This window comes from Hemiscyllium ocellatum, chromosome 14, assembly GCF_020745735.1.
Source record: "Hemiscyllium ocellatum isolate sHemOce1 chromosome 14, sHemOce1.pat.X.cur, whole genome shotgun sequence".
Lineage (NCBI taxonomy): Eukaryota > Metazoa > Chordata > Chondrichthyes > Orectolobiformes > Hemiscylliidae > Hemiscyllium > Hemiscyllium ocellatum.
Window position 1 is genome coordinate 71,519,948 of NC_083414.1, and position 13,080 is coordinate 71,533,027.

Genomic DNA, 13,080 nt, shown 5'->3' on the forward strand with positions numbered 1-13,080 from the left:
TAAAACAGCAATTCCAGGCCATAAGGATCAAAATCAGGCCATTCGGCACATCGAGTCTGCTCCACCGTTCAATGGTGGCTGATGGGTTTCTCAATCTCATTCTCCTGCCTTCTCCCCCTAACATTGACCCCCCCCCCCCCCTTACCAATCAAGAACCCATCTATCTCAGTCTTAAATAGACGCAATGACTTGGCCTCCTTAGCCCACCACAGCAATGAGTTCTACAGATTCACCACCCTCTGGCTAAAGCAATTCCTGCCCAGCTCAGTTGGCCCTTCACTCTGAGCTGTTCTCCCGGGTCCTATTGGTGGAAACATCAGAGCAATTTGCTGCCTTAAAAATAACGTTCACACCCTCCACCCTCTGATTCTTAACATCTTCCCCAAGCATAGAGAGCACCTCTGTCAAACCTCCCCTCTGCCTTCCCAGCTGGCCCGAGAGGAAAAACTGCAGTCTCTCAGCAGAGTAAAGCTTCCTCATTCTGGTCAATCTCAATGGTAGTCTCTTCAGGTAGCGTCTCGGGGACAGAACCCAGTCCTTCAGTGGAGCTAGAGCCATAGAGTCATAGATTCAAAGAGTCATATAACACAGAAGCAGAGCTTTTGCACCAATTGTCTATGTTGACCAAGTTTCCGAAACTAAACGCATCACAATTGCTTGTGTTTGGCCCATATTTCTCTAAACCTTTCCTATCCCTGTACCTGTCTTTTTAAATGTTGTAAATGTATCCACATCTACCACTTCCTCTGGCAGCTTGTTCCATACATGCACCATCCCTCAGTTCCCTTTTAAATCTTTCTCCTCTCACCTTAAACCTATGCCCCGTACTTTTGAACTGCCACACCGTAGAGAAAAGACCCTATCTATGCCCCTCGTGATTTTGAAACCTCTCTTAGGTCGCCCCTCAGCCTCCTACACTCCAGAGCAAAACAAGTCCCAGCCTATCCAGCCTCTCCTCATAAGTCAAACCCTTCAGTCTCGTTGATATCCTTGTCAATTGTTTTTGCATTCTTTCTAGTTTAACAACGTCCTTTCTCTAGCAGGGTGGCCGGAACTGTACACAATACTCATAAGGTGGCCTCACTAATGTCTTCTGCAGCCGCAACATGACATCCCAACTCCTGAACTGAATGGTTTCAGTAATGAAGACAAGCAACTTCCAGCCCAGGTATTTAGCAGTGAATCATTGCCAGCCAACCTGATAGTTTAATCTAGCAGTGTGGCACGCTAGGCAGTCCCAATCCTGAAGAGTACTGTTGTCTTTCAGTTGCTAACATGAGGTCATTGCTTTTCAAAACTAACGCCCCAAATCAGTTCTATCTAAGTGTCTGACGCTCCAGCTAACAGTCTGGGCCGCAACAATGTCACAAAGAGAACAGAAGGGTCCACTGTCCCCAGTGTACTGAGTACAAACTCCTGCTGAAGGCACTCACTCAAGGTGACAGTGTTTGGGGGACAGCGATAATGCTTTAGGAATTTAAACACAAGATTCGGACACCCACAGTCATTCAAATAGAAACGATCCATCGCAGCGAAAATATAACTTTGACTCTGTGTGGCCCTGACTCAGAGGGCAAGGCAGAAAACAGAAGTCTGCAGACTCAGACTCAGGGACTGGGAGACTTGCACAGATAATCTAGGCTGACAGTGCTGTACGATAAGATATAAGAACAGAAGTAAGTCATTGCAACACAATGACATCCTGGCTGATCTAATAATCCTCAACTACACTTTTTTTTAACCCCACACCCCAATTCTGCTACTGATTAAAAAATCTGTCTGGCTTGACTTTAAATTTACTGAATGAGCCTGCCTCCATAGCCCTCTGCTGTAAAGAGATCGACAGATTCACTGCACTCTGTGAGAATCTGTCACAGTCGTTGAATGGAGAGACTGAGGCGTTCAGGTGCCTAGTTCCTTGAAAGTGCTGTCACAGGTAGACAGGGTGGTGAAGAAGGCATTTGGCACGCTTACCTTTATTGCTCAAGTCCAGGGACAAAGGCTTGTTTTTTTCCTTGTAGCTTCTCCTGTGGAATTTTCACACATGTCCAGTGCCTCTGACTCGGCCTCAGACACTATGTCTGTGTCTATCTCTTGCGCCTGGAACGTCTCAGAAGAAACTCATCATTTTCTTCAGATGGTCAAGGTGTCAATGCTGAGACACAGGATTGTAGAATCCCCTACACAGGGGAAGCAGGTCATTCAGTCCATCGAGTTTGTACCAACACTCTGGACAGCATCCCATGTCGACCCTGCATTTCCCGTGGCTAATCCACCTAGTCTGCATATTCCTGGACACTATGGGCAATATTAGCATGGCCAATCCACCTGACCCGCAAATCTCTGGATTGTGAGAGGAAACTGGAGCACCCGGAGGACACCCACGCAGACACGGGGAGAATGTGCAAATTCCGCACAGGCAGTCGCCTGAGGCTGGAATTGAATCTGTGTTCCTGGCGCTGTGAGGCAGCAGTGCTAACCACTGAGCCACTCAGACACATTATCCATCCCTGTCTCCAAGGTTTCTTCAATGGGTTGGGAGAGTCTATGTGTTCCGACAACTTTCCAGCTGTTATGAGGGTCTGGGTGTGTTTGCTCTTGCCCCATTTGCAAGTTTGCAGCTTTTACGTTGTCCACATGCTTGTTCAGGATCCCTTCACAGACATAGACCACAGGCCATGTCCTTGCACAGACCACGCAGGGACATTCCCATGAGATTGGCACCAAATGTTGTCCCCTGACCTAAACTGTGTCTCTCACTTAAAGGAGTCCTGTGTCGGACATTGGTGTTCCTGCTGCTGTTTGACCCTGACCCACAGGTCCAGGAAGATCAGATTTGACCTGTGGAGTCTTCTCCCCGTTAGCAACTCTGCTGGAGCTATCCCTGCAGTTGCACAAGAGGTGGGGTCCTATATTCAAACAGTAACTGGGACAGTTTGGTATCGAGTGAGGCTGTATTTAATTTCTTTAAGCTTATCTTCAAACTTAGGGCTGGTCTTTCCTCCAATGGATGGGATAGAGCTGCTCTGATATACTGAATGCCATTTGACCATCAGAAATACATGAATTCTCTGTTGCTAAATGAGGCTTGACCTGTAGGTATGGGTAGCACAGTGTGGTCCTCTTCGATTAGCCATTGCAGGGTTTGTGGTCTGCAAATTTACATCTATACAAGGTATTGGGGGAACTTTCTCACATCAAAGATGACTGCCAAACCTCCCTTCTCTATCTCAATGCTTACGCATGCTGTATCAGCAGAAGCCCAGGAAGTATACGGCTATCAGGCATTCCTCCCCATCTGTTAGCCAGCACTATCCCTGATGCTGCTCAGGGAGACATTGCACGTCAGCACAAGATCTCGGTTGGGATTATAATGTGCCAACACCTTGGTTGATGATAGGTGCTTCCTCAAACCCCGAAAGGCTCTGTTTTGGCTATGAAACATTTCCAAGGCTGACCCATTTTCAATAGTAGGTGTAAGGGAACTAGAATGGAGGCCAGGTTATTTATGAACTTTCCATTATAACTCATTAATCCAAGGAAAATCCTAAACTTTGGTGCCGACGTCAGAGCCGGATCACCTTTGATCGCCCTCACTTTATCTTCTAACGGGTGTAACCTGTCCTGGTCGACTCTGTAGCCCAACTATGGTCATGTAGGGTGGCTGGAGCATTTTTCCCTTCTCAGGTGTACGCTCACTTTGGAGAAATGTCTAAGGGCTCTGTCCAATTTCTCTAAGGGCTCATTATTGGTGTTCCCATGTTATGAGCACATCATCATCAATGGCCACTTGTGGTAGACTTTGAAAAATGGCGTAGGCTGATGATACCCCAAATGGCAGTCTTGGACGTTGGAACAAACCCTTATGAGTATTAATTATGGTATACCTCTGGGGGATCCTCACCAAACTGCAATTTTAGGTGCACATGGCTCATGTCCAGCTCCATCAAGGACAATACCTCCACCACCTTTGTGTATAAATTTTCTGTGTGAGGGATTGTGTATTTATCCAGCCTCAAGAAGTTGTTTACTACTTGTTTAAAATCCCCACAAAGGTGAACCAAACCGTCAGGATGAAGGGCTCTGGCCCGAAACGTCGAATCACAATCGGTATGACAGGTCCTGGACACTTCGCAAACTGGACAGGGTTTGATGATTCCTTCATTCTCCAGCCTCCTGATTTCTGCCTCTACTTTTGCCCATAAGGCAAATGGCACTGGGAAGGCCTTGCATAATCGCGGAATTCTTTCCTGGTCAACACTGCAAAAGGTGGCCTTGTCTCGTTTGATGGTCCCTAGACCTTCCTGAAAAACACCTCAGCATTTAATCAAGACTCCACTCAGGCATCAAAACATGTTGAGCCAATCAAGGTGAATCTTTCGCGACCAACTTCGCCCCATCAGGCTTGGGCCCAAACCATTTACTACAATCAGTGGGAACTGAACCAGCAACATCTCATATGAAACCAGAACCAAAGCTGTATCCTTAGTCTGTGAAGGTTCTCTGGTATAGGTTTCAGTCTAACCAGGGTCTTGTGCAAACGTAAGGGTTGGAGTCCAGAGTGAATTTTGTTAAAGGCTGGTTCTACAATCACTGATACAGCTGTGCCGCTATCAACCCCTGTTATAATCAGGTGACTATTTAACCAGATGTTTATTTTGATTGGTTCTGATTTGGTTGTTGCTAAGCAATTTAACATTCCAAATCAGATGTAGGTGGACTTTCCAGGGTGTGCACTCTACGAGTTATTTACTCAATTCAGACCTTGTAGGACTCTTTTGCTGTCTCAAGTCCACATAATGGCTGCAATCATGGAATTGCTTCCTGGTATTTTGCTAGCTCAGATCCTGAAGAAAACATCAACAGTTTGGCAGAGGCTGCTTTTGCTGTGGGCTGACCTCGGGTCCCTCTGTTCAGGTTATGTCGTGATTGACTCTACGCAATTTCCTTCAGTGTCTCCCCCAGCTTAGTCAGCCTGGTAAAGGATATTCTATATCTCATATGCTCTCCTTGCTGCATTCTCTAATGACAGAGCCAGTAGTACTGCCTGTTTGGAGTCCATTTGGGCTTCAGGTGGTAGGTCACATACTTAATCCCACATGCCAAATGGTCTCGCAGCATCTCATTAAGGGTTAAAGAAAAGTAACTTCCCTCTGACAATCACCTTAACTTTATCAAAAATCCGGACATAGGTTCCCTTGGCTCTTGAACTGCTGAGTATATCCGATAGTGTCTCAGAATTGGGGGATGCTTGGGGTCATAATATTAGATTAGACTTACAGTGTGGAAACAGGCCCTTCGGCCCAACAAGTCCACACCGACCCGCCGAAGCGAAACCCACCCATACCCCTACATTTACCCCTTACCTAACACCACGGGCAATTTAGCATGGCCAATTCACCTGACCCGCACATCTTTGGACTGTGGGAGGAAACCGGAGCACCCGGAGGAAACCCACGCAGACACGGGGAGAACGTGCAAACTCCACACAGTCAGTCACCTGAGTCGGGAATTGAACCCGGGTCTCAGGTGCTGTGAGGCAGCAGTGCTAACCACTGTGCCACCGTGCCGCCCACTAACTAAATCTGTCAAGTTTTGAAAGATTTTAGTACTGGTCCTGAGGAAACATTAGGCTTCTAATAACTGCAAAAGCTGCAGCTTCACAAGCAGTCAGGAGGATTACTTGTTGCTTTTCATCTAATCCCAATGACATTTGCCTTGAAACAATAACACATTATTTCCACATACTGGGTGCAGTCTTTGTTAGCAGGATTGAATGAGTCAAGTTTTCTAAATAACGGCATGATGCCAGAAATGCTTACCCCAACTTTAGATTAGATTACTTACAGTGTGGAAACAGGCCCTTCAGCCCAACACGTCCACACCGACCCGCCGAAGCGCAACCCACCCAGACCCATTCCTCTAGATTTACCCCATCACCTAACACTACGGGCAATTTAGCATGGCCAATTCACCTAACCTGCACATTTTTTGGATTGTGGGAGGAAACCAGAGCACCCGGAGGAAACCCACGCAGACACAGGGAGAATGTGCAAACTTTACACAGTCGCCTGAGGCAGGAATTGAACCTGGGTCTCTGGCGCTGTGAGGCAGCAGGGCTAACCACTGTGCCATCGTGCCGCCCTTAAGACAATTGTTGAAGCAAATTTCTTCAGGAGTGTATTTTTTTCTCTTGTTACTATTAAAATAACTCCATAGAAGCTGGACTGCTTTCACCAAGTCATCCTTTATTTACATGTTCATAGTAATTAACACTGGTTTGGCTTTCTCAGAGTCAACTCTCAGAGTGAGCAGTATCTCTGATACTCCTGTTTATATCTGTCAGCCAGGGCTCCCTATTTGGACCAGGTTAACACTCCCAATCAGGGAATTTATATTCTATGAGGTCCACCTGGCTAACCACATTAAAATCACTACGTTGTGCTGTGTGGATATTGAACTGTGCAGATATTGAGCTCTGTGGAATTAGATGCTTTATGGATATTGAGCTGTGTGAATATTATTCTGTGCGGGTATTGAACTGTATGAATATTGTGCTGAGTGGATATTGTGCTGTGTGGACATTATGCTGTATGAAGATTGTGCTGTGTGGATGTTGTACTGTGTGAATATTGAGCTGTGTGGATATTGTACTGTGTAATACAAAAACTACGGAGGTATGGCATTGAGGGTGCATCAGAGGTTTGGATTAGGAATTGGCTGGCTGGAAGGAGACAGAGGGTAGTAGTTGATGGACTAGGTTCATCTTGGAGTGCAGTTACTAGCGGTGTACCACAGGGATCTGTTTTGGGACCGTTGCTGTTTGTCATCTTTATAAATGATCTAGAGGAGGGGCTTGAAAGCTGGGTGAGCAAGTTTGCGGATGACATAAAGGTCGGTGGAGTTGTGGACAGTGAAGAAGGATGTGGCAGGTTACAGCGGGATATAGATAAGTTGCAGAGCTGGGTAGAAAGGTGGCAGATGGAATTCAATGTAGCTAAGTGTGATGTCATTCACTTTGGTCGGAGTAACAAGAAGATGGATTACTGGGCTAATGGTAGGCTACTTGGTAGTGTGGATGAGCAGAGGGATCTTGGTGTCCATGTACACAGATCTCTGAAAGTTGCCACCCAGGTAAATAGTGCTGTGAGGAAGGCATATGGTGTACTGGGCTTTATTGGTAGAGGAATTGAGTTCCGGAGTCCTGAGGTCATGTTGCAGTTGTATAAGACTCTGGTGCAGCCTCATCTGGAGTATTGTGTGCAGTTTTGGTAGCCATACTATAGGAAGGATGTGGAGGCATTGGAATGAGTGCAGAGGAGGTTTACCAGGATGTTGCCTGGCATGGTAGGAAGATCGTATGAGGAAAGGCTGAGGCACTTAGGCCTGTTCTCATTGGAGAAAAGAAGGTTTAGGGGAGATTTGATAGAGGTGTATAAGATGATTAGGGGTTTAGATAGGGTAGACACTGAGAACCTTTTACCGCTAATGGAGTCAGCTGTTACTAGGGGACACAGCTTTAAATTAAGGGGTGGTAGATATAGGACAGATGTTAGGGGTAGATTCTTTACACAGCGGGTTGTGAGTTCATGGAATGCCCTGCCAGTAGCAGTGGTGAACTCTCCCTCTTTATGGTCATTTAAGTAGGCATTGGATAGGCATATGGAAGTTATTGGGCTCGTGTAGGTTAGGTAGGATTTGGTCGGCGCAACATCGAGGGCCGAAGGGCCTGTACTGCGCTGTATTTTTCTATGTATGTTCTATGAGCTGTGTGAATGCTGAGCTGTGTGAATATTGTGCTGTGTGGATATTGTACTGTGTGAATATTGTACTGTGTGGATATTGTGCTGTGTGGATATTGTACTGTGTGGATATTGTGCTGTGTGGATATTGAGCGCTACTAATATTGAGCTGTGTGAATATTGAGCTGCGTGAATATTGAGCTGTGTGAATATTGAGCTGTGTGAATATTGAGCTGTGTGGATATTGTGCTGTGTGGATATTGAGCGCTACTAATATTGAGCTGTGTGAATATTGAGCTGCGTGAATATTGAGCTGTGTGAATATTGAGCTGTGTGGATATTGAGCTGTGTGAATATTGTACTGTGTGAATATTGTACTGTGTGGATATTGAGCTGTGTGGATATTGAGCTGTGTGAATATTGTACTGTGTGAATATTGAGCTGTGTGGATATTGAGCTGTGTGGATATTGAGCTGTGTGGATATTGTACTGTGTGAATATTGAGCTGTGTGGATATTGAGCTGTGTGGATATTGAGCTGTGTGGATATTGAGCTGTGTGAATATTGTGTTGTGTGAATGCTGTGCTGTGGGGATGCTGAGCTGTGTGAATATTGTACTGTGTGGATGCTGAGCTGTGTGCATATTGAGCTGTGTGGATATTGTACTGTGTGGATATTGTACTGGGTGAATATTGAGCTGTGTGGATATTGAGCTGTGTGGATATTGTACTGTGTGAATATTGAGCTGTGTGGATATTGAGCTGTGTGGATATTGAGCTGTGTGGATATTGTACTGTGTGAATATTGAGCTGTGTGAATATTGAGCTGTGTGAATATTGAGCTGTGTGGATATTGTACTGTGTGAATATTGAGCTGTGTGGATATTGAGCTGTGTGGATGCTGAGCTGTGTGCATATTGAGCTGTATGGATATTGTACTGTGTGGACATTGTACTGGGTGAATACTGAGCTGTGTGGATATTGAGCTGTGTGGATATTGAGCTGTGTGGATATTGAGCTGTGTGAATATTGAGCTGTGTGGATATTGAGCTGTGTGGATATTGTACTGTGTGAATATTGAGCTGTGTGGATATTGTACTGTGTGAATATTGAGCTGTGTGGATATTGAGCTGTGTGGATATTGAGCTGTGTGGATATTGAGCTGTGTGAATATTGAGCTGTGTGGATATTGAGCTGTGTGGATATTGAGCTGTGTGAATATTGAGCTGTGTGGATATTGTGCTGTGTGGATATTGAGCGCTACTAATATTGAGCTGTGTGAATATTGAGCTGCGTGAATATTGAGCTGTGTGAATATTGAGCTGTGTGGATATTGAGCTGTGTGAATATTGTACTGTGTGAATATTGTACTGTGTGGATATTGAGCTGTGTGGATATTGAGCTGTGTGGATATTGTACTGTGTGGATATTGAGCTGTGTGGATATTGAGCGCTACTAATATTGAGCTGTGTGAATATTGAGCTGCGTGAATATTGAGCTGTGTGAATATTGAGCTGTGTGAATATTGAGCTGTGTGAATATTGTACTGTGTGAATATTGTACTGTGTGGATATTGAGCTGTGTGGATATTGAGCTGTGTGGATATTGAGCTGTGTGAATATTGTACTGTGTGAATATTGAGCTGTGTGGATATTGAGCTGTGTGGATATTGTACTGTGTGGATATTGTGCTGTGTGGATATTGAGCGCTACTAATATTGAGCTGTGTGAATATTGAGCTGCGTGAATATTGAGCTGTGTGAATATTGAGCTGTGTGAATATTGAGCTGTGTGGATATTGTGCTGTGTGGATATTGAGCGCTACTAATATTGAGCTGTGTGAATATTGAGCTGCGTGAATATTGAGCTGTGTGGATATTGAGCTGTGTGAATATTGTACTGTGTGAATATTGAGCTGTGTGGATATTGAGCTGTGTGGATATTGAGCTGTGTGGATATTGTACTGTGTGAATATTGAGCTGTGTGGATATTGAGCTGTGTGGATATTGAGCTGTGTGAATATTGTGTTGTGTGAATGCTGTGCTGTGGGGATGCTGAGCTGTGTGAATATTGTACTGTGTGGATGCTGAGCTGTGTGCATATTGAGCTGTGTGGATATTGTACTGTGTGGATATTGTACTGGGTGAATATTGAGCTGTGTGGATATTGAGCTGTGTGGATATTGTACTGTGTGAATATTGAGCTGTGTGGATATTGTGCTGTGTGGATATTGAGCTGTGTGGATATTGTACTGTGTGAATATTGAGCTGTGTGAATATTGAGCTGTGTGAATATTGAGCTGTGTGGATATTGTACTGTGTGAATATTGAGCTGTGTGAATATTGAGCTGTGTGGATATTGTACTGTGTGAATATTGAGCTGTGTGGATATTGAGCTGTGTGGATGCTGAGCTGTGTGCATATTGAGCTGTATGGATATTGTACTGTGTGGACATTGTACTGGGTGAATACTGAGCTGTGTGGATATTGAGCTGTGTGGATATTGAGCTGTGTGGATATTGAGCTGTGTGAATATTGAGCTGTGTGGATATTGAGCTGTGTGGATATTGTACTGTGTGAATATTGAGCTGTGTGGATATTGTACTGTGTGAATATTGAGCTGTGTGGATATTGAGCTGTGTGGATATTGAGCTGTGTGGATATTGAGCTGTGTGAATATTGAGCTGTGTGGATATTGAGCTGTGTGGATATTGAGCTGTGTGGATATTGAGCTGTGTGGATATTGAGCTGTGTGAATATTGAGCTGTGTGGATATTGTACTGTGTGAATATTGAGCTGTGTGGATATTGAGCTGTATGGATATTGTACTGTGTGAATATTGAGCTGTGTGAATATTGAGCTGTGTGGATATTGAGCTGTATGGATATTGTACTGTGTGAATATTGAGCTGTGTGGATATTGAGCTGTGTGAATATTGAGCTGTGTGGATATTGTACTGTGTGAATATTGAGCTGTGTGAATATTGAGCTGCGTGAATATTGGGATGTTTTTTTCTTTCACTGGCAGCTCCTGGGTTAATGTCTACTCATCTCTGTGTCTCTCCTTCAGTTGATCTTCCCTGATGAACGATAACTGTGTTTTGATTTCTGGGTGAGTGCTGTACATTCGAATAAAAATGACAGAATAATCACATTGTAGTGTGACCAACATAGAATGTTCCAGAAGTAGAACAAGAATGTCATTGAAGTCTTGAAATTGTCAGAGGACGTTTGATGGAGAGTGCATTGTTTGCCTTCTCTGTTGTGTCTGGGTTTGTCAGTCTGAATCCACCCTGTTAGCTATGTTTCACACACAGCCCTGTCATTAATTCCTCGCTGGATTTCTTTGTGCAGTTATCATTGTATTGTTACTTTATCATCCACTGTGTAAGCTCAGCATTGCTTCAAATCACTTCAACACTCTGCAATTAGGAGCTGTCTTTCAGATCACTCTCTGTGACAACTGGGATTGTGATCAGACTTCTGGTGTGAATTTCTGGGTTTCTGGGCTCCATCTATATATAGACAGGATTCACCATGAGCCAGAGCAGTAATACGGTCAGTTTGAGTGTGTGAGTGTGTGTGAGAGAATCTGTGAGGGGCTGTGAATGTGTGAGTGTGCGAATGTGTGAAAGTGAGTGCGTGAGAGAGTGAATGTGTGCGTGATTGAATATGTGTGGAGTGAGAGTGTGTCTGTGCCTGTGAGTGAGAGAGAGTGTGCGTGTGTCTGTGTGTGAGTACGTGTTTGGCTGTGTTCAAGTGTGTGAGTGAGTGTATGTGTGAGTGTGCATGTCTGAGTATGTGTGTATGTGTCTGAATGTGAGAGTTTGTATGTGTGAGTGTGCGAGACAGTGTGTCTATTTGAGTGTGTGTGAGTGAAAGTGAGTGTATGAGTGAGTGTGAGTGTGTAATTATATGTCAGTATGGGAATATGTGCGTGAAATGACAGGGTGAACGGTTTTATATAACTGAAAGTTATTGTTTAAAGTGTTAACATGATAGCGATTGCAGGGCTTCAGAAAGACAGTTTGTCACCATCTGAAAGGGAAGGAGAATGAGAGACAGCAACATTCACACCCTGAGAATCAATTTTCAAAAAAACATGAAACAAAGATTCTCTGGTGGTCCATGATAAATTACACAGCAAATAAAAGCCAGTACGTTTACTCCGTTCAATGTTTCCATCAGTAATGAGTGAATTCCTCTGACAAATACACAACTCCAAATGTTTGGTGTTCCTATTCTCATTACATGGACCTTAACCTGAAACAACTAATGACAACAGAAATGTGGAGATTGTTTAGAGAGCACCAGCTGATCGTGCTGGACAGGTTAGTCCCACTGAGGCAAGGAAGGGATTGTAGTTTGAAAGAACCGTGGGTGACAAGGGATGTGGAACATCTAGTTGAGAAGAAGAAGGAAGCTTACTTAAGGTCGAGGAGGCAAGGATCAGACAGGGGCTTTAGAACGTTACAAGGTAGCCAGGAAGAAACTAAATAATGAACTTAGGAAGAGCTAGAAGGCGGCATGAGAAAGCTTTAGTGGGTAGGATTAAGGAAAACCCTAAGGCGTTCTACACTTATGTGAGGACCAACAGGGTGGCCAGAGTGAGGGTAGGCTTGATCAGGGATAGTGGAGGGAACCTGTGCCTGGAGTTGGAGGAGGTTGGGAAGGTCCTTATTGAATACTTTGCTTCACTATTCATTAGTGAGAGGGACCTTGAGGTCCCTCTGAGGACAGCATGAAAAAGACTGATATACTCAAACAGATTGATGTTAAGAAGGAGGATGTGCTGAAAATTTTGAAAAAACATTTGGATAGATAAATCCTCTGGGCCAGACAGGATATACCCAAGGTTACTACGGGAAGCAAGAGAAGAGATTGCTACACCTTTGGCGATGATATTTGCCTCCTCACTGTCCACTGGAGTAGTTCCAGATGATTGGAGGTTGGCAAATGTTATTCTCTAGCTCAAGAAAGGGAATAGGGATAATCCTGGGAATTACAGACCAGTCAGTCCTATGTATGTGGTGTGCAAAGGATTGGAGAAGATTCTAAGAGGCAGGATTTATGATTACTTGGGAAACCATAGTTTGATTCGCGATAGTCAGCAGGGCTTTGAGAGGGGCAGGTCATGCCTCACAAACCTTATTGAATTCTTTTAGGATGTGACAAAACACATTGATGAAGGTAGAGCAGTGAATGTGGTGCACATGGATTTTAGCAAAGCCCTTCAGTAAAGTTCCCCATGGTAAGCTCATTCAGAAAGTAAGGGGGCATGGGATGCAGGGAAACTTGGCTCTCTGGGTACAGAATTGGCTGGCCCATAGAAGACAGAGGGT